This window comes from Acipenser ruthenus, chromosome 38, assembly GCF_902713425.1.
Source record: "Acipenser ruthenus chromosome 38, fAciRut3.2 maternal haplotype, whole genome shotgun sequence".
Classification (NCBI taxonomy): Eukaryota; Metazoa; Chordata; class Actinopteri; order Acipenseriformes; family Acipenseridae; genus Acipenser; species Acipenser ruthenus.
Genome location: NC_081226.1, coordinates 2,448,332 through 2,471,024, shown reverse-complemented (window position 1 = coordinate 2,471,024; position 22,693 = coordinate 2,448,332). Strand labels below are relative to the sequence as shown.

Genomic DNA, 22,693 nt, shown 5'->3' with positions numbered 1-22,693 from the left:
ATAGTATGAATACATGGTATATTGCATGTTTTCATACTTTTACAATATATTTATAATATATTAACCACATATGAACCATACATTTAAAATGTATTTATTATATAGTATGAATACATGGTATCATGTCAAAAATATATGTTTAATACATGTTATTATATATATACACACATTAATAACATATATAGAAATATATATTTCAATAAATGTATGATATCATAATTAAAATGTTGTGTTGGTAATGTATTTACTCATATATGGAAAAATGTGAATTTACATATGTAAACGTGTGATGCAGGAAAAGAGTAATACAAATTGATCACTTCACAAGCAATAACAGTTTGCAAAGTTTTGTGGACTGCTACAGTAGTACGATAAATAAAATGCACCCATTTTATAAATTTATAAAACTTTATTGAACAGTTATCAGTTTGAGCCCTCATCTGAGTGACTGCAAAATCTTGTTTACAATCTTGTTATAAACAGAGTCGGAGTTTCACTGAATTACTTAAAAAAAAAACATTACTTTCATCCCCTAATATTTCTCGGATATACACATGTACATTATCACTATAGATACAATAACACTACTGTAAATTAACACTATTTCTTACGGCAAGCCGAATCATCATTTAGAGATACCTTCAAATATTTGAAGGTATCTCTAACTGGCAGTTTGGCCCTGTAGCTCGCCAAACAGACATATTGAAATATTTGAAGATATCTTAAAATAATTGAAAACTGTAGGAAACCATGGTAAAAGTAAGGTAAATCAATGGTAAAAGTGCAAAAACATTACAATAAAGTCAACAGGGAAAACTTCAATAAGGGATGTTTCATTTGTTTTCGAAATTAAACATCTAAATAAAATACAGGGGAAACCTAAAACAGAACTAGAACTACCACACAGTTTATGACTTCTAAGCCCAGTACCAGTATCAGTTAGTATCATTAAAGCCTTGTGTATTTTTGTGTGCGTTTTTCTTTATTCCATACCTAAGTTCAGCTATTTTCCCATTAATTACAGAACCAATCTGTGATTTGGTGGCAAGTGGAAATTTCATCAGAGTTGCAGCTGAAAAGGAAAAGAAAGTTTTTAAAAAATACATACTTGAGATATAACATTCAAAAGCACTATATGAATCACCATTTTTTGCAAGTTAAAAAAAAAAAAAAACAATTGTACACTCTTACTACTGACCAGCTCAGTTTGTTTCGATGTTTGAATGCTAAGAAACCCATTTTTATTGAGAACTAAATGCAATTCTTTAGTGTTTACCTATCCATATTCAATTGTCAACCAGTACAGTAGTGAGTGCAGGACAAAGCCTGTTCATAGCACCATACATTTATTTACAGACGGTCGTGGATTCAATCTCAGGTGGGGGACCCTTCTGTTGTACCTTTGAACAAGGTGCTATACCTAGATTGCTACAGTAATTATAGTATATATATATATTATATATATATATATATATATATATATATATATATATATATATATATATATATATATATATATATATGGGTAATTGCATGTAAAAATAATGTGATATAATTGTAACAATTGTAAGTTGCCCTGGATAAGGATGTCTGCTAAGAAATACATACATAATAACAAACATATTGAATTCAAAACTATTTTTAAGTGAAAATAGGCTCTATGGAAGAAAAATTATGGACATCTACAAAAAGAAGGTTTAAAAGCATTTAATTAATAACTCTTAAAAACACTCACCGTTCCCCATGTTTCTGTCGTTTGCCACTTCCACCACGTAAATTACTTTTTACTAAAGTTTCAATGTCAAACACAGAGAGCATAGCATTTCTCACAAATGAAGTGTAGGAAGTAGCCTTATTTGTTATTGTCCAAGCCAGCTGGTCTATATACACTCCACTTCCTGGATGAATTTCCACCTGTTTAAAGAAGAAATAAGTTTTATTTTTATAACAAATAAACCAAGAAAAAAACATAAATATGTGGCATTTTCTCAAAACCAGGATTCGGGTAATCCTCTAGCTTGTTCTTGATTCTAGGAAATTGTGTCCTTGCAAATATCATGACTTTATAAGCCTTGATTTAAAATTAATGCTATCTATGGCTCCTTTAAAAGTCTGTGCTTGTCAATAAGGTAAAATACACCACTGAGAATTGACCTTGAAGAGTCTGGTTTTGGGTGAGCATGTATGACCTCTATAGCATCAAGAACCCAGTTACAATAAAGCCGCTTTCACACTGTCACTGACACGGTGTCAAGCGGGTCGGCCGAGAGGTTTCAGACTGCAGTTTATCGACCCGGGTTAGGAGCGACAACAACGCAATGTGCAGACTAAAAAAAAAAACGTCATTTCGCCTCGCTCGACCCGGACCTCCTGAAGTGGGTCGCCTCCTACCCGGGTAAGTGCTTTCACAGTAGCAAAAAAATTACCCGGGTCACCGATAAGTGTGTCATGACCCGGGTCGGAGTGCCAGTGTCAAAAGGGCTTAAGCCTATGATGCAGTCCTCACAAACGCAATAATGATCTACTTGTCTGTTGTGGATGACATGTACAAGCCAAAACAAAAAGTCATTAATTGTTAAAGAACTGCAGAAGTGTCATGGTAAAGTATAATAAAACTAATTAAATTACTGCTCTACAAATTCATATTAAGTTTTCAATTAAATTGGGTTAAATTTGCAAGCTATAAAAAGGATAATGATTCACTGACATATATAAAAGACTGGTTACCACTGCCTGTAATACAACACACTGTTACCTTGTCAAGTTGTCTTCCATTTCCTTGTGATTGAGGAATTGAGGATATGGACACAGTTGATCCTGCAGACGACGCAGCATACCGTGGACTTCCACAAAGACAATTTGCCTCACTGTCAATAGAGTGGTCAGTAGGACCAGAGTTGTCCCTCTTTCCTAGCTCCTCAATTTTGTCCAATATCACAGGGATAGCTGCAATTATACAATATTCGGCTTTATGAAAACCTTTGCAATTCTCTGTTCTACTTCGTCTTTTCTTTTTCAAAATTTGGAAATCGGCAAGCTTTTTTTATACCCCCCCCAATTAGAAATCACCAATTGTATGGACTAATCAAGTAAAGGCAGGTTCACAACGCAGTTGATGTTGATACCAATACCATTGTCTTAACCCATAGGGGCAGCGCCTTAATCAATCATCAATTAATTAATTAATTAATTAATTAATTAAATTAATTAATCTAATAATTTGCCAGTTTTACGTATGGTTCCAGAATAAACAGGAGTTTGTTTTTTTCCACAAATATGTGCATTTCTTAACTTATTTATTAGTCTTTATTAATATAATGCTCCTGACGCTATACTATATTTATTCTGCTTGAAACAATAATGCTTACCTCCAACTACCATTTCCTTGAGCTTCTTATTCTCCTGTTCTAGTTCTTGAATTTTAGTTTTAAGTTGTTGTACCTCTCCATCCTCTTTATTAGTTTGCGGTTTCTTAGTCAGTTGATTCAGAATTTCAGTAGACCTTTGTTGCTTTGCAGATGCTTTAGTCTTTGAGTTCTAAATAAACAAACCAAAAACATTTTTTTTTACTGCTGTCTAAAATAACTGCGGAACTCAATAATACTGTACCAACAACAGCGTCCACTTGTAGCCTTCTGTGACAGATACTGCTTCCTACCTAGGGCCTAATTGCAAATTAAAACCCAGTATTAATGGCAGATTCCCTCAGGCGTAGAAGACTGTAACCTTGTGACAAACAAAAAAAGATACCATCAGCACCAGATTTGTAACTTATGATTAGTGGGTCAAAGTTTTGATTTGGTCCTTGCATCACACCTTAAAATAAATGTAGTATGTTGTTCAGTCTTAAAATTTAACAGAAATGTTAAATAGCAATGTTTACCTGGCACACTTGAGTGTCTTTGGTGTCACTGCTGGATTCATCAGCATATCTGCTATTTTGAAATTTCTTTCTTTTCAAAGCTGGAGTCTCTTCTGCTCTTGTCATTGCATCACGCATTTGAACAAGTTCCAACTGTCTTTCTTAAAAATGAAACAGAAAGGATCATAATTAATCAATACTCAACAAGTTGTTTTCTTGTATTTCAAAAGTATTACATGTTAAAGTAACTAGGAAGATATTGGTTGTTTAAAATTTAAAAAATAATAATAACTTTACTACATTTATAATTATGTAGTGTGCTTATTTTTTTCTAATTACTTCCAAATGAGTAATTTATACAGAGAATCTAACAGCAGTCACCTAAAATTCGGGATGCAGTACTACTACTAGGCCATAGCTATTGTTGCTGGCCTTTCTTGACTTCATGTGATACAGTAATTAACTTTTTTTTTTCAACCTACGATTAAAATATGTATTTCCATTTTTTACTACTTACAAAGATCGTAATTGCTAATGCATCTCTATATCTCAAAGTTGTGGTAAATATGGTATACTAACCTCCCACTTTCTCCACTTCACAATCGAAAGCTTGCCATCCTTCACGTGGTCGTTTACTCCCTCTTCTCCACTCTGCGACATAATGGCGCTCATCTTCGTCGCCTTCTTCTTCAAAATCCTCTATATTAAATCATTTAATCCACTCAGTAGGAATTACACTCAATTTACCGTCATCGTCGCCATTTACCCACTTTACTAGTGCGAACATGCTTGCTCCGTCTCTCTGTGCACCTTCCCAACTGAAAGTCAGCACGAAACGTGTGATGATTTCACTTCCTGTCGGCCAAAAAATACGACGTCCAGATAAATACAAATAAATCGAATAAAAAAGAAATATGAAAACTCCGATCCCTTTTATGTTTCTAATTAATAATTTGGCTAGATAAATATATATTATTTTGTTTCCTTTAGTGTTTTGAAAGCGAATTTGTCAGACAACGGAACTGAAAGTAGGAGGAGCTGTGTGCGACGTCAGCAGCCATAACGCACATGAGCTGCTGTAGTGTTAACATAATGTGTTTCTCATTGTTGGCTGCTTGTGATTTAAGTAATCCATGCAATGTACTTTTACACAGTTTTTTAGGCTGGCACGTGGGCTGTAAATTATGAGTGATTATAATAAAAACGATATCACCACACAGCACAGCGTGGCTACAAACGCTACCTGGCTGACCAAATGGCTGTTCCAGGAAGAACACTTAGACGATGGAAAAGGATAAGGCAAGTAGCTTCACTAGTGTTTTATTTATTAAAGCTGTTCAGTCATAATACGATAGTATATATTCTAAACCTTTATTTTTATTTTATAGGAACAAGGAACAATCAAGTCAAGCAGAAACAACGGTGAGTAAAGTATTTCAACCTAGGCTGTACATAATATAGGCACAGTTAAAACCTGTTAAAATGATAGTAAAACAAGTGAAATAACGAGATCTACTATTTGTTTTAATTGTAGAATAAATAGAAAGCGCTACAAATGATTTAGGATTAATTCTGAAGGAAGTAGTTCATTTTCAAACGGCCGTGTTTGGTAGTTGATTGCACATTACTGTGTGGCTTATTCTGTGTATAATATTTTTTGTACTTTGTTAAATGCAATTGATTTACAGTTTATGTGTGGGTGTGCGTCTGTAGGGTTCTTTAACACATGACGAGATTCGTACTGTAAGCAACATTGAAGATGATGACAGTCTAGAAACTGATGAAGACGTTGATGTACCAGAATCCAGTAATCTATCAGAAGAACGGGAACCTGAAATAACCCCAAATGAACAGGAGAATGCAGATCTTGAGTCATTTACCACGGGAAAGTGCTAGTAATTTTTGTTATTATGTGCTAATGTAGTATAATGTGTAATGCTATATAAAGTAATATATCTAATAAACTTTTTTTTAAAATTTAAATTTTACCTTTTTGCTGTTTCTGTTAAAATAAATGTGACCATTTAAAGCTATAAACGTCTGTATACAGGCACAAATGCAGGAATATGTTAATCTAATAGTTGCTCATGAATTGTAATAATTTATCTGTTCAATAATATCATGTTTATTTTAGAGCTTTTACAAAACACTAAATAGAAACAATATAATTGCAGCACATGTATATTTGTAATACTATAAATGTAGATTTAATTATAGCCTTACCAAACGTTTAATTGTTAAAATACATAAATATGTTAATGAAAAAATAGGAATCAATCATGATAGCTTTGAAAATGAGTGTGATGGTGCTATGATATGAGACGAGTATGATGGCATAGTGTAATTTTCCCATTGCTTGGGGAGAGCCACAAACTGTATAGGATGTAAATGTGCATATTTTTCAATTACAGGAACAGGACATTGAGAATCCTGGCAGTGAACCTTTTCATTCTCTTGATGAATCTACACAAGAAAAGTACCTGCAAGAGGTTTGTGTATATTATTGTGTCTTACCCTATAGTACCCACTGCATAGTGTATTTTAAATCAGCATTCTTTTTAGTGGTAATGAAGGACACTTTCCTCTTTCTTCAAAAGAAAAGGATCATAGAAAGTTGGCTAAGGGTAAATTTGTTTTGGGTGTAATGTAGATTTAAAGATGTGGACTTGTATAAAAACACTGTACTGTAATCTCATTATAATAATGTAGCCTTACAGAACTGCACACAAATCCAAGATTGTAATGTGACTTTTTGTATTTCAGTACTGTGGATATAATTATGGGATGAATATGTGCATGATATAAAATACATTTCCTAAAATATATAATAAATAATAACACTTTCCCTGTTTCAGGATGACAAAGTGTATTCGTCTCAACAACAGAATGGCCTGCTGCTCATGGCATTGAAAATGAAGCACAAGCTTACCAAGGAAGCAGTCTCTGACATGCTGGACATTATTAATCTATTGGCTGGTAAAGACACTGTACCACAATCTTGGTACCACTTAGAAAAACCGTTTGAAGGTTTAAAATATTTTGTAGAAATACATCATGTTTGCAATTTCTGTGAATCTTACTTAGGTAAAGAAACGTACTTACTGTGAGAAAGAATGGATAGAGCAAAGGAGTCTGAAAGAAGGAAACTTTTTCTTTCATTTGCCTTTACATGCACAGATCAAAGCATTTTTAGAGGACCCTGAATTGTCACAAAAGGTAGTAAGAAATAGACATGGCTTCCAGTCACAGACATTCTGTGACATAACATTGTTTATGCCAGCTGGTACACAGATAGTGACCAGGCATCCTGCATTCCTTTTGCTATGAAAATGTTCTTTCAGATCTTACACTGTATAGATAGGAACTCCCGTTCTCTCACCACGGCTAACTTGGTTCGAGGAACTACCGTTCCTTTCGATTTATGAAAAACGCCACAGGTACAATTGTAATAATGTTGTATATAAAAGGCAGTTGTTAAAATTCTTGTTAAATTTTAGCCTCTGCTTATACATGTTTCAAACTACCATGTGTTTTTTCTGTGCAATGTATTTGACCTACAAATGTACAATAAACAGTAAGAAAGTCTAATGTTTTTCATGTTGTTTTTTTAAAGCTATTATTTGCTTTTTTATTTTAATTTTTAAGTGATATGCAGTTAAAATTCTAGCTCTGGCCCACATGCAGTATAGTATGTAGTTTTTAACTGGCTACTAAGGTTTTTTAATTATTACTTTGTAATGTATAATGAAAATCCCATATTGCTTGGAAGATGCCATCACTACATAAGTTATTTTGAAGATGTGATTTACATCAGACTTTAATCGCAAAAGAACTTGACCAAACTCTTTGTTTCAGGGTGAGGTACAGTATTCCACTGAGAATTTTTAGAATTGATGTATTACACAGTACAACATGCATGTTGTTTCTCATACCCAGCATAACCAGTCAGCACAAAAGCATGCATACAAATCAATGTATTTGACCATATATTTTGTAAAAGGTATTTTGTCATATATGATGAATGCGTATGACAAATATATGGACATTAAAGCAATATATTTAAAATATATGAACCAGTACTTCAATATACATTTCCATGTATTATAAATATATGGTTCTTCCGTATGGGTCAAATTGTATTCCTGACCATTATCAAACTAGATTTTTTTTCAGCAGTAGGTTAAAATACATAAAACAAATAATTATTACACAACATACTCCTTGATTTACCTTACCTAACTGTTAGCATTAATCTTTATATTTAAGGTTCAAAATTAGTAATTAAAAATTAAACATAACCTTAGGCGTATTAGGTCAAGTAAAGAAATAAAATGTGCATATTAAAGAAATTATAGATATTTATAAAATATATAAAAAAATGTTTTTTGCCTTTACTGATATCAGGTGGCTCTTTAGTACCCAATAGATGCCCACGTGCCAGGTGTTTGCGTGGAATGGTTAGGGTTAGGATTTTTTGCCCTATTGTTCTTTTAACAGTTTTTGTTTGGGTCCTTGTGAAGTCTTTGGCACAAGCTTGACGAATATGACGCAGTATCCTATACATTAGATTATATTTCTAATGAGATTATAATTATAATCCGCAAATTGTATTCCCTATATCGACCTAATAATGTTTAAGTCTGGCAGAAATGTGTGTTTTTAAACATTTAACTTACAGCTATGGCCAAAGCTTTTGCAGCACACTATAGAATTAACTCATGTTGCTTCATAAAGTCAAAATGTAACCTGCCGGTTAATGACTGCGGTAAAGTTAGCTTGACGTTTGATATTCGTTTGATATTCGACTCACACTAACCCGACATGAATGAAAATGGCTGTATCTCCCCAATCACGGCAGCTAGAGTGCTCAAACCAACTTTAATTTAAAGGACACCAGTTGTGAATTGTTTCACAGTCTATGTTTTACCTGTGAAGCCTAAGAATAATTTGTGAAATACAATATCATATCGCATATACACACCACCGTCCCAGCGTCAATTAAAAGTGCTTGATATCCCCAACCACAGCAGCTAGCGTTTTCAAAACAACTTTAAAAAAAGACCAGTTGTGAATTGTTTCACAGCTTTTGTTTTACATGTGAATCCTAATAATAATTTGTGAAAAACAATAGCATATCGCTTATATGCACCACCGTCCTGGCATCAATGAAAAAGGATTTCTCCCCCCAACCACAGCGCTCAAATCAACTTTTATTTAAAGAACACCAATTGTGAATTATTTCACATGCTCTTTTACCTGTGAAGCCTAAGAATAATTTGTGAAAAACAATAACATCCCGGTAAAATGGTTTGATATCCCCAACCACAGAAGCTAGTGTTTTCAAACCAACATTAATGTGAAGAAGACCAGTTGTGAATTGTTTCACAGTTTCTGCTGTACCTGTGAATAGTATGAATATTGTTTGAAAAACAAGGTATTGTTCATATACGCAGGTATTAACCAGGCATACAATTAAAACAAATAATACAAACAAAAATAATAAGAAAGACCCACTGTGAATCGTTGCACAGTCTCAGTTTTACTTGTGCCTATATAAGTTGTGAAAAGCAATAACATCTCTCAAACACAGTAACAGGGCGAGGTGCCCTGTACATTGTTTTGTTTATTTTATTTTAGAACGGGGGGGGGGGGGGCCCTCCGCCCCGGTGTTATTTTGTATTATTATTATGAATGTATATGACGGCGAGCGCCGTATGTTTCTGTTTTGTTAGTGACGGCGTAGCCGTTTTTGTTATTTAGTAGAGTGGATGGGAAGCCCCATCCACATTGTAATTAATAAACTCGTGCAGATTGTGGCCGAGAGGTAATAGAATAATTAATTGCAAGCTAGTTAAACCCCTCGGACACGATATAAAAAGCCTGCAGCACTCTCAGTTCGAGGTGGGTGTTTTAGGTGCGTAGAGAGGACCAGAACCAGAACCAGAACCAGAACCAGAACCAGAACCAGAACCAGAACCAGAACCAGAACCAAAGAAAGATACCAGGAACAGTGACAGCAACTGCCCAGCCTGACCTGGGATCGTATTATTTTGTGTCAGAGATTATTTATGTTCAAACCTTTTATTTTCGCTCGGTGAGCAAGTGTGTTTTTTGTTTAAATATTTTATTTATTCTGGTTTGTTAATAGAAACGTCAAACGCCACCTTTAACTGCAGTGCTCCTTGGTGTCAGTTTCCCTTCCTGCTTCTGCCTGACGTCACCACACACGCTATCCTGTCACAAACACACATAGGTCAAACAGCATATAGCTTTATAAACAATAAAAATATGCTTGGCTACATATATTCCATATGATTATCCCATGATGAAACCACTCTGTCTTCTACACATCATCTAAATTGAGCTAAACACCACATTGTGGCAAATATATATATATATATATATATATATATATATATATATATATATATATATATATATATTGGTATCAAACTATGAATAGTGAAGTAGGATTTTAGGTCAGCCAAATGTTAATGTATAGTTGAGAATGCATAAGTACTTTTATGCTTTTATCTTACAGCTGCAGTAGAAATGGGGTTAAAATACTGTGCGCTTAACTGTCTGCACAGACCTAATTTAGCACTAACAGGCTGCCTGCATAGAGCAGAACAGGATGCCTTAGCTAAACCACAAACTGTACTGACAAGCTGCACTGACACAGAGAGACCTCAACACAACTTCAGACAGAGAAGAACCTTCTTGAACAAGGGTGCCCAAACTTTAATACCTTGTGGGCCATTTAGCAGGTTAGACTGAAGACAGAGGGTCAAACACTTTTCGAACTTGCTCAGACCAATAACATTGGATTACTACTACTGTCATTTGCAGGTGTAAGGTTATATATTTACTCCATTAAGCTTTTGCATCAATATAAACTCTGCAAGATACTTAAATAATAAAGGTAAAAATAACACATATAAATATAATCCCCAATGTCTTTTACCGTATTCCTAGTGTTCCAGGTTGTACAGACGTTGCTGCTTTCTTTGCTGTTCCAGCTTTTTGAATCCTGGGAAGCCCGTTAACAAAGTGAAATATACAATTATTCACACACCCCATTACTCTCTGTCACTCCTCTTATCCCCAAACTTTTCATAGGGCATTCTAAAACACTTGAAGTGCTTGAAACCAATCGTGGTAAAACGTTGCACAGAGCACGTCTGACAGTTCCCAATGCTAATCAAAAAAAAAAAAAAAAGTTTTAAAATGAATAATAAATCCAACTAGTTTAGAGAGAACCAAGCTGTGTAACATGGTAGTTTTTTTTTTTTTTTTTTAATGAAAGTCTCATTGTTAACTGAGGTTACGTTTCACTCATGTAATGTACAATGATTACGTCACAACTTTTCTAGGGATCTATCCACCTTCATCCTATTACAGCAACTATATAATTTCTTATGAAGTTTTTATTTTACTATGTAAACTACATATACCGGTATTTAAAAAAAAAAAAACACGATCTGCATCAGTATTTTAATATAAGTAGCAGTATTGTTATAACTATAAGAATAAGTATTTTATTTTAATAGTGATACATACCTGTCAGTGAGATGTATGAAACTGTTCCTTCGGCCTCATGATTTTCTCCATGTCTGGACTCAGTTTGTTCGCATATGTAGGTACTTCCAAAAAGAGAGAACATCCAATGAGCGTGCTTTCTTATGCTGGCTGGGTATTTGTCAGAATCAACATATTTGTAGAAGTATTGGAGTGGAACAGTGCTGTATTTTTCTTTTAAAACCGAGTCACACTGCAATTCAATGAGCTGCATTTGAAGTTCTTCTGGCACATCGTCCACTTTGCAAGAAAATTAATGGGAAAATAATGAAAAATCATTTTCACTTGCACTAAAATCTGTAAAACGGCTTTGAAATTCCTGCAACAGATCTCTGACTAATACTGCATACTCTGCATTTTTTCACCTGCAGCGCTGTTTGTACCAGTGTTCACTTCTTTAAAGCTTGAAAACTGAACGAGATTGTCAGCTTTTAGTTGACGTTCAAGAAGCTGCAGTTTCTGTTCAAATGCCTTAATGTTGTTGTTGTGTTTGCATTTTACGTGACTTTACGACAGTTGGTAAAGTACATGAGTGAGATGTGTTTTACGAGTCAGTGTGTGTTTTGCAGTAGTGCTGTTCGGAGTTAATAAAAAGCAATAGTGGTTTAACAAGTTGTCAGCGTCATACATAACATTGGCGATGAGGATGGGATTGGACGCCAACCTGCCAGGCAGCTATTGACACACTGAAAATAAAAATGACTTCTACTCCTACCTTAGCTCACTTTTCCTTGGGAGCCTCTACAATTGTCACTTGTGATGCATCTGCCGTAGCATTAGGGGCTGTATTGTCTCAAATCCAGGGCGGGCGTGAGCTGCCTGTAGCGTTTGCTTCCAGGACACTGTCTCCCACTGAACAAAAATACTCGGTAGGGGAACGGGAAGCACTGGCATGCATTTGGGCCTGTGAACGATGTCATACTTACCTGTATGGTCGACATTTCATCTTACGCACAGATCATCAAGCCCTCACCTCTCTGTTAGCTACCTCAGGCAGTGGTCACACACCACTACGCATATCCAGGTGGTCAGACCGGCTGTATCACTATAACTTCACAGTGGAGTTTAAACCAGGAAAGTTGAACCAAGTAGCAGACTATCTCTCCAGAGTGCTACTTGCTGCAACCCCTGGTCCTGATTTAGAGACTGAGAATGATCTGGTAATGATGCTTACTAGTTCCCTTACCATGGTTATCACACCAGAAGAGGTGGAGAGAGAATCAGGGAATGATTTGCTTCATAGGGCAGTGTGACAGGATAGCTGTGTGGGTGATGGGAGAATAAACAGACCAGTCCTGATTTTAAATAGCAACAAAATACCGCGGCTTTATTTTGGCCACAACAAAAATAATAATGGAGCCAGGATACACAACGATGTGTAACCTGGCAACCACAAAACAACAAAAAAAAGGAACAAGGGAGATTGGTACAATCCACAAAAAACGGGAAAACAATAATCCGTCCTTCCTTAATCCTGGACGGAAAACACGGGGCGTCCCCAGTCCAGCACTTCCGGGTTCGCGCTCCTCCCCTTTTTGCTCTGGAGCGTCCCGTTTGTGCTCTCCCAGACAAAATAAAAACCACAACAGAATTAGCAGCAACACCCGCGCCACACAACCCCTTTTCTTTGCTTCCCTTCCCCTGTTTATCTGTATCCTTTACGTTTTTCTTCTCTCTCTCCGTCTCTCTCGCACAGTACCTTGCAGGAAGTAACAGAAGCCCGGGCCACGCCCCCTTTTGTACACTTCGTCCCGTTCCCATTGGTCAGCGAGGGCAACCACCGTTGACCAATGCGCGATTGCCACAGCGCTTCCCGTCTGAGTTGGTGACGTTGCGCACCGTGGTCCCACCCCCCTTTCCAGGTGGCCGACTTCCACCTTTCCTGGGGATGTCTGCTCCTCCTCCCTAGCGCCCTCACCGGTCGGGAGGGAGATCTAAAACAAGAGTTCATTCTCTCTTTGTCATGGGCAGTGAGACAATATATTACAGAGGGCTGGCCAAAAACAGTTGTTGACAATCTTCAACCCTTCCTTAAAATCAAAGATGAGTTGTCCTGCAGGGGCAAATTCAGCATAGCACGTGGTCACTGTGTCGTCATTCCAGCAGTGTTGCAGTGGCGTATCATCAAAATGGCTCATGAAGGCCATCAGGGTGTCGTACGCATGAAACAACATTGCAGGGACATAGTATGATTGCCTGGGATTGATAGCCAAATTGAGCTGTTCGTAAAGGACTGTGAGGCTTGTTTGTTGAGTGGCAAGTCACAGAGACCACAGACAGCTCCACTTCAGCCGGTGGCTTGACCCTCAGGACCATGGCAGAAAATGCAGCTTGATATATCACCGTATCATCAAAGGTTCCTCCTGGTTGCATATGATTTACATTCAAAATGGCCGGAGGTCTTCCCCACAGCGCTGATTACAACTTCAGTGGTGGTGGAGACACTGGAATCCCTTTTTGCTCGATGGGGGCTGCCAGAGATTATTGTTACTGACAATGGACCTCAATTTGTGTCCCACGTCTTCAAAAAGTACTTAGTAGACAAAGGCATTAACCATATTACTAGCGCCCGCTATCACCTGGAGGCCAATGGAGCGGTGGAAAGGTTCAATCGGACCATGAAAAATGGTCTGCACACCCACCTCCTAGAGGGTTTCTCCTTCACTAGTGCACTAAGATCGACTCTGCAACATTATCGTGCAACACCGCATGCAACCACCTGGGTTTCTCCTGCAACACTGATGATGGGGAGAAACCTTTGACTGCCTTTAGACAAAATAAAACAAGCTGAACCCTTTCACACCCCTGCCGCAATACGCCAAAAAGTAGAGCAACGCCAGGAGGCCATGAAGCAATACGTAGACTTGAAGCGGGGGGCAAGGAAAGTTGATCTTGTGCCACTGTAGCCCGTGTGACTACGATTCTGCGTTGTGTTCTGGTGTATGGATAATGAACAGGACTCTGGACACTGGTTGCCGGTTTCTGGTCTTTTATTCTGAATTAGATGAAATAAATGCAGTGAATACAATGGAATGAATGGTGATGAGCTTCTCTATGTTGCACGCAGTGCACACCTCTCCTCAGTAGAGCCAAAGACAGACTGAGCTGGATTCAATTGATAATACAATAATACAGCTACTTCATTGACCATTACTTAAAACTAATAACATTCTTACAGTGCATAGAAAAATATATATTCCTGCTGCAAAGATTTAACATTTTAAAAGGAAACTATGACAAAAGGAATTGCCCCTAATAAATCAATAAGAAATAATAATATATTTATAAATAAAATAAATCGTTCAGATAAAAGCTCTAGATTATAAAAATAAATACATTTTTGTGTCAAACTGTGGCAAAGTGCCCCGCCCCTGTGTGCATTTGTGTGTTCTGTGTTGTATGTTGCGTGCGTGTGTGTGTTAATGTTGGTGTATAGTCATTGGTACACGGGATATAAACGGGTCTGTGTTTCACGTGTATTTAAAGTGTAGATTTGTATTTAGGCACGAGGAGAGCACAAATCACTTCACGTGCTGGTTAAATGTAATATGTGAGCACGGGGTTGCACAGAATTAATTCACGTGCTGGGATTCAAGTGAATAATTAATTAGTAATTGAATCCCAGCACAATAGTATATATAGACGCACATTTCTTGCAGTCGTGGTTAGGTGTTCAGAGAGTGGAGAACGGGTGAGAGAGAAGGAGTAAAATCGTAAAAGTGAAATATAATAAGTGTTTTGTTTGTACTCACCGTGTTTGTTCGTCTGTCCTGCACCGTCTGTTTAGTGTTTAGTCGTTTTGTATGTCTATTTATTTTGGCGCTAGTGCCGTGTCCTGTTTTCCGTTGTTTAAACCTTTTATTTTGTTATTAAACGCTGATTGCAGCCATTGCACTCAGCTCATCATCACCACCGTCTCTGTCTGTGTTTGAGTTCCTTTCTGGTCTGACGCAACCCACTCTGGCTGTCTTTGTGACACAAACACATTACATTAAAAGACCACCGGCTATATTGTAAATAATGGCAACTCAGCCACATAAATGCAATAAACAACAATACAACTGTAGATTAACATACCTGAATCAGATGAAATAAATGCAGTGAATACAATGGAATGAATGGTGATGAGCTTCTCTATGTTGCACGCAGTGCACACCTGACATGAGGAAAAGTAAAGTGAGCGAGTGCTTACACGTGGGAAGCTACAGACACCCTGCTAGCATGTACTGAAACTAGCTAGCCTAACATTGCAACACTCAGTAAAAAAAAATTGCAAACACATACCTCAATCGATACTCTCCACGGATATGTAAAAAATAAAAACTAACGGAAGGATTTGGGTGAAATACATACAAACGAGTATTAATACTCATTACACCACTCCAGTGGGTCAAAATTAAATGTCCTCAGTCAGGAGACGAGCTGCGGACTCAGTTTTCAAAGCCAATACAAATTTGAAAGCAAGTTGGACCCGCCACCTTCATTCTTCAAGATGGTTCTAAATGGCACAGCAGTAGGTTAATTAGAGCTGCAGCCCCACCACAGGAACCAGAGATGTTGGCCGTGGAGTCCTGGGATTTTGCAACTGCAGGTGAGACCACTACTGAGAATGAGTTGGCTAACCAGTGTCATGGCATATATGCAACTCAGAGACCTCCGAGGACCCGGGCACGAACTTCACTGACTTTGTTACAGACTTCCACACTTAAGTCCTTCATGGGAGGGGGGAGGAAATGTTGTGTTTGCATTTTACGTGACTTTACGACAGTTGGTAAAGTACATGAGTGAGATGTGTTTTACGAGTCAGTGTGTGTTTTGCAGTAGTGCTGTTCGGAGTTAATAAAAAGCAATAGTGGTTTAACAAGTTGTCAGCGTCATACATAACAGTTGTCATACAGTTGATACACAAGATGCTGTTTTCCCTGCAACTGCAAATTCTTTGTATTAAGGAGAATGGTGATGTCAACCAAGAAAGCGAGATCCCAAAGCCATTTTTCATCCAAAAATAGATGAACATCACCTCACTTCTCTTCTATGAACTATTTTATTTCTACTTGGAGGTCAAAAAATCATTTGAGCACTTTGCCACGACTTAACAACCAAATTTCCTGGTGATAAAGAACATCTCCATATTCTGCATCCACTTCCTCCAACATCGCTCAGAACTGCCGGTGATTCAGTGCTTTTGATCTGATGACATTCACCATTTTAATGACTGCTTGCATCACCTCCTTTAATCCCATTGATTTTGCACATAGCTGCTCCTGGTGGAAAATGATATCTGACAACTTTACCACCACTTTCTTCCACTTTTTGACTGACTAAAGTGGCAAGTCCACTCCTGCTGCCAAACATTGACGGTGCCCCATCAGTGGTAATTCCAGTCATCTTTTCCGATGCCAGTCCATACTCATCAATTACCTGTGCCACACATTCAAACAAATCAGCTCCCTTTGAATGCCCACGAAGGCTCTGCGTCCCAGCCAATTCTTGTGTCACTTCTAAATTTTCATGAATGCCCCTTAGAAAATCAAAAGCTGCGCAGTACTGGGTATATCAGTGCTCTCGTCAAAAGCAAGAGAGAACTCTGAAAAATCTTTAGCTTTTCTACACACCTGTTGTGAAATGTCATGGGACATGTCTTCAATGCGCTGAGTGACAGTGTTTCTTGATAGGCTGATGTTTGAGAAGAGATCTTTCTTCGCTGGGCATATATTTTTGGCAGCCAATGTTAGGCATTCTTTCACAAATTTGCCCGTGGCAAACGGTTTACCGCTCTTGCAAATTAACTCTTTCTCATTTCGTGCGAGGCCTGTATATTTGCAGTATGACATGCATGTTTTGTTACGTAATGTCATCTAATATTATACTCCTTCATTACAGCTGAAATAATAATGTGTGCATATAATATGCACATATATACAGTACTGTGCAAAAGTTTTAGGCAGGTGTGAAAAAATGCTGTAAAATAAGAATGCTTTCAAAAATAGACATGTTAATAGATTATATTTATCAATTAACTAAATGCAAAGTAAGTGAACAGAAGAAAAATCTAAATCAAATCCATATTTGGTGTGACCACCCTTTGCCTTCAATACAGCATCAATTCTTCTAGGTACACTTGCACAAAGTCAGGGATTTTGTAGGCATATAGTCAGGTGTATGATTAAACAATTATACCAAACAGGTGCTAATGATCATCAGTTCAATATGTAGGTTGAAACACAATCATTAACTGAAACAGAAACAGCTGTGTAGGAGGAATAAAACTGGGTGAAGGAACAGCCAAACTCAGCTAACAAGGTGAGGTTGCTGAAGACAGTTTACTGTCAAAAGTCATACACCATGGCAAGACTGAGCACAGCAACAAGACACAAGGTATTTATACTGCATCAGCAAGGTCTCTCCCAGGCAGAAATTTCAAGGCAGACAGGGGTTTCCAGATGTGCTGTCCAAGCTCTTTTGAAGAAGCACAAAGAAACGGGCAACGTTGAGGACCGTAGACGCAGTGGTCGGCCAAGGAAACTTTCTGCAGCAGATGAAAGACACATCATGCTTACTTCCCTTCGCAATCGGAAGATGTCCAGCAGTGCCATCAGCTCAGAATTGGCAGAAAACAGTGGGACCCTGGTACACCCATCTACTGTCCGGAGAAGTCTGGTCAGAAGTGGCCTTCATGGAAGACTTGCGGCCAAAAAGCCATACCTCCGACGTGGAAACAAGGCCAAGCGACTCAACTATGCACGAAAACACAGGAACTGGGGTGCAGAAAAATGGCAGCAGGTGCTCTGGACTGATGAGTCAAAATTTGAAATATTTGGCTGTAGCAGAAGGTAGTTTGTTTGCTGAAGGGCTGGAGAGCGGTACATGAATGAGTGTCTGCAGGCAACAGTAAAGCATGGTGGAGGTTCCTTGCAAGTTTGGGGCTGCATTTCTGCAAATGGAGTTGGGGATTTGGTCAGAATTAATGGTCTCCTCAATGCTGAGAAGTACAGGCAGATACTTATCCATCATGCAATACCATCAGGGAGGCATCTGATTGGCCCCAAATTTATTCTGCAGCATGACAACGACCCCAAACATACAGCGAAAGTCATTAAGAACTATCTTCAGCGTAAAGAAGAACAAGGAGTCCTGGAAGTGATGGTATGGCCCCCACAGAGCCCTGATCTCAACATCATCGAGTCTGTCTGGGATTACATGAAGAGAGAGAAGCAACTGAGGCTACCTAAATCCACAGAAGAACTGTGGTTAGTTCTCCAAGATGTTTGGGCCAACCTACCTGCCGAGTTCCTTCAAAAACTGTGTGCAAGTGTACCTAGAAGAATTGATGCTGTTTTGAAGGCAAAGGGTGGTCACACCAAATATTGATTTGATGTAGATTTTTCTTCTGTTCACTCACTTTGCATTTTGTTAATTGATAAATATAAACTATTAACATGTCTATTTTTGAAAGCATTCTTACTTTACAGCATTTTTTCATACCTGCCTAAAACTTTTGCACAGTACTGTATGTCGTCACTATATTTGAAGCATCTGCTGCCTGTACGGATATTGTAATAGTAAAATAAAATTACATTATGACTACAATACTGTTAACTACTAATAATGAAGGAAGGTGTCGGCAGCATTACAGCCATGTATGCAGAGCCTGTAGTATGCGATAGTAGCTTTCACATTTGAGAGACGTATTTATTTATTTATTTATTTATTTATTTATTGGGGGTCAGCAAGTCTTTTCTTTCCCTTTAATTTGATGGGACTCCACACTGGTGGTTCTTAGGGGCGAGCAGGGATATTGAGGTGTAGGGACACAGTGGGTAGAATGGGATTTAAGTGTTATTTTACGTAGTAGGACCTGGGGGCACATTGAAAAATAAAATAAACAGTGCTCTTCTCAGGGTGTTGTTAGAAGTGATTATCTATGATACTTCTTCAGAATACTACCCTTTCCCTGTTTTCAGTGGCGACGCATAGGGGGGGCACGCCTGGTCACGTGCCCCCCCCCAGATTTCTGCCAGGCAGTGGCTTAGCCACTGTGTTAGGATCGTTCACACTGAAACGTGTAAGAAATTGCAATATTGTTATATTTGTCGCTTCCCATTATAGCGGGGCGGACGTGGCATGGGCGGCGCTGATTTTTCTTTTCGCTCACGGAAAGAACTTTTTATTTACCGCGTTGCTATCAACCAATGAGAATACATAAGCAAGCTGTACTTGCTCAACCCCAAACACAGATGCATGAAACATATAGGCTATGATTACTGTATATGCTATGTAGCCTAGCTACTACACACATAGATGTGGTAGAGGACATCTACTATGTAATGAGTAACCTATGTATTTACATAGAATGCACTCGCCTCATGACATATCTTACTGCCAGCTGACCTCTCCAGCAGCCAGCCTACTAATAAGATTATCATTTTTCACGGATTGTGCAGCCAGCTTCATTAAGGCACGGTAACCAAGTCCATCCAGGTCTTAGAGATGGAGTGGTAAATGTACAACCTGTTATTAATTGAATAGCTAAATAAATAAATCAGAATGAAAACAGTTCTGGACGCTGCTGAGAGAAAACCGGCAAAAATGTTTCAATTCCTGAGTTCGGTTACCTACTTGTTTTCATTCTGATTATTTGTTTAGGCTACAGCGTGTCCGTCAGCTCAACTAGCGAATGTCAGTGCAGTGTGATACCAAACAAAATGAGTGGTTGGATTTGCTGTCAATCAACCCAAGTTTTTTGTTGGATCAGCTGTTTGTACATTTTTTTTGTTTTTAAAGGCGCTGTAGTTATACAATGTAGTTAATGCAACTGTGTGCACAAGTCCCTCCTCCCCTGAACCTCCAGAAGATTAGGTACCATCGGCAGTCCTGCGTCAGTCAAAGAGTAATTACATTAGTCAGGATTTGTGAAATTAAATAAAATGGTTTGCTTTGCTCTGAACACCAAATGTGAAATGAACAACCATAAGTACGAATGAAATTATATATAGTTATTTATTATCATAATGTGAAATTGAAATCTGATGCGCATGTTAAAAGTTCAAGTCCTTTGCTTCGTATTTCCTTTTTTGTTTTTAAACGGAAGTGTTCTGAACTGAATCTCTCTTTTTAACTATTTTGCACAACAGTGTATTTGATTATTGGATCTTCTGTTAAAAAAAATGTTCTTTATTTTTCGAAAATAAAACGTCAATGCACTAATAAGAAATCAGGTTGCCAATTTCACCACTGTGACTATTCACCTTAAAAAAGTTACCATTGCCACCCTCTCCCGAAAAAAAAATCTGTTGCCAGGGTTTATTATTTAAAAATGCGCAGTTTATTTCAAACTTTCAAAACATAATAACATAACAAAGAGTGTCTAAGACCCTTCACCGTTATATTTGTTCTCGTGTGAGACTTTCACTTTTTCAGTCAGCGAAAATATGTGCTAAAACGGAGTGAATTTGAGCCTTGTTAAAATGGCAAAAAGACAGCTACGTTTGGAGTTTTTCTACAACAAAAAAGCTAAACCTCCAACGCCAGAGACATCAACAGAAACCGAACCTGACTCTTCTGTAGTTCAGAATGTTATGAACAGCACAAGAGTGTGACGATACTTCCATTTCAAACGCTCAGGTTAGTGCAGGTGCAGCTGTCTGTCGATAAGAGACTCTTGCCTGTAAAGTGTTGTTTGCAGCTCTCTTGATTGTGACAATCTGGTGTAGAACTGTTTGTGATGAAATATCTGGTAATGTTAGAAAGCTAGCTTAATGTTTACATAAAAATGGTTAAAATCGGGCATCGGGTTTGAGCACTTTTTTTTGGGGGGGGGGGGGCTGTGCCCCACCAGTTTTTCAAGCCATGAGTCGCCAATGCCTGTTTTGTACTTGTTGTGGTCCAATGAGAACGGTGTCGAAACAGCCCGTGTGTGTTGACCACGGTTAGTTATCCTTTACTCCCTTTAAAACAGCCTGGGCACCACCGCACGAGCTGCAACTGTCTGTATCATGTATAAAGCTAATGTTGTAATCAAAAACAGAATTCAAAATTAAACCAGCTTTGCTAGTTTATTTCATGGCATTGCACTTGGTTGAGTATTTTATAGGCAGTCCGTGTGCCCTGATATGGAGTATTTTACCATGCATATACTGTATATCTTAAATAAAAAAAAATTAATTAATTACATGCACACATATAACTATATGTTAGAGATGAATTAATATTTATGTATAAATGTCGGCCTATTTGTAACATTGTAAAAATGATTACTTAGCTCATTACATTACTGTTACAAATATTTCAAATGTTCTGATTCAGAGCCACCCCGCCTTGCGCCGTGTCTGGCTCCCTGTAAAAGGATGAAGCGGTTCTGATAATGAATGAATGAAAGAATGATTCAGAGCCCCCTTCAGTTCCTGTTTGGTAACAACAACAATGCTTGATCCTTAGTACCGTACTAAATCTGGGGATCAGCTAGTCTCCAGCTTTGTTCCACTTGTTTTTTTCGATGCAATTGATACTAATTAGTACGCAGCTGGGGATGATCCCAAGATAGTACCATACTAGCTAGTACGCAACTTAGGACGCAGCTCCGTACTAACTCTCCAAGTTCGTTGCAATTGACCTTTCCTTACTACAAAGACAACAGACTGGTGTGAATTTATTTTCCCTACATCAAATACCAAAAGTAATTCAAAGTTACTTACCAGTAGGCCTACTGTCCACGATTGCGCAGTAGCCTATGTGCTTCATTAAAACACGAAGGCAATATTCTCATGTGTAACTACTGACAACTTTGGAAAATGTCTTAGGTGAATAAACATCGGAACTCATAGAAGAATTACATAATAATAATGTAAACACCAATAACCTGACTAAGCTATATTTTTTGGTAGTAGCCTACTGACTAATAGAACTAAAACTGTTTCTTCAATCTCGTGCTGTCACGTGTTTTTTAACCCTCATCGCTGTAGGCTAGTTGTTGAAAACCATTCACAGATTAAGTAAAGATTGTGAAAACATTCCCCATAGCTGTAAGCGTGTGTGACGGGACTGGTTTTATTTGTGTATTGGTGTATGTCACAAGGCTGGCTGAGTGGTGACACGTCAGACCCGGAAGAAACACAGACAGAGACAGCGAGGTTGGTGAAGCTGAGCACTTGGTTGTGCTCAGCATTTAATAAACAAAATAAGAGAACACAAAAACAGGACACGGCACTTGAGGCCAAAATAAATATATAAACAAAACGTACTAACACACAAAAC

The 22,693-nt window shown here is 37.8% G+C and overlaps 1 long non-coding RNA gene across 1 annotated transcript; it reads left to right on the top strand.

The window, feature by feature from the left end:
* The first annotated feature begins 5,248 nt into the window (after window positions 1-5,248).
* LOC117413078 (uncharacterized) lies at window positions 5,249-7,818 on the top strand. The gene is made up of 3 exons (XR_009310958.1): window positions 5,249-5,284; window positions 5,576-6,351; window positions 6,718-7,818. It is a non-coding gene; the product is annotated as an uncharacterized LOC117413078 (long non-coding RNA).
* The last annotated feature ends 14,875 nt before the right edge of the window (window positions 7,819-22,693 follow it).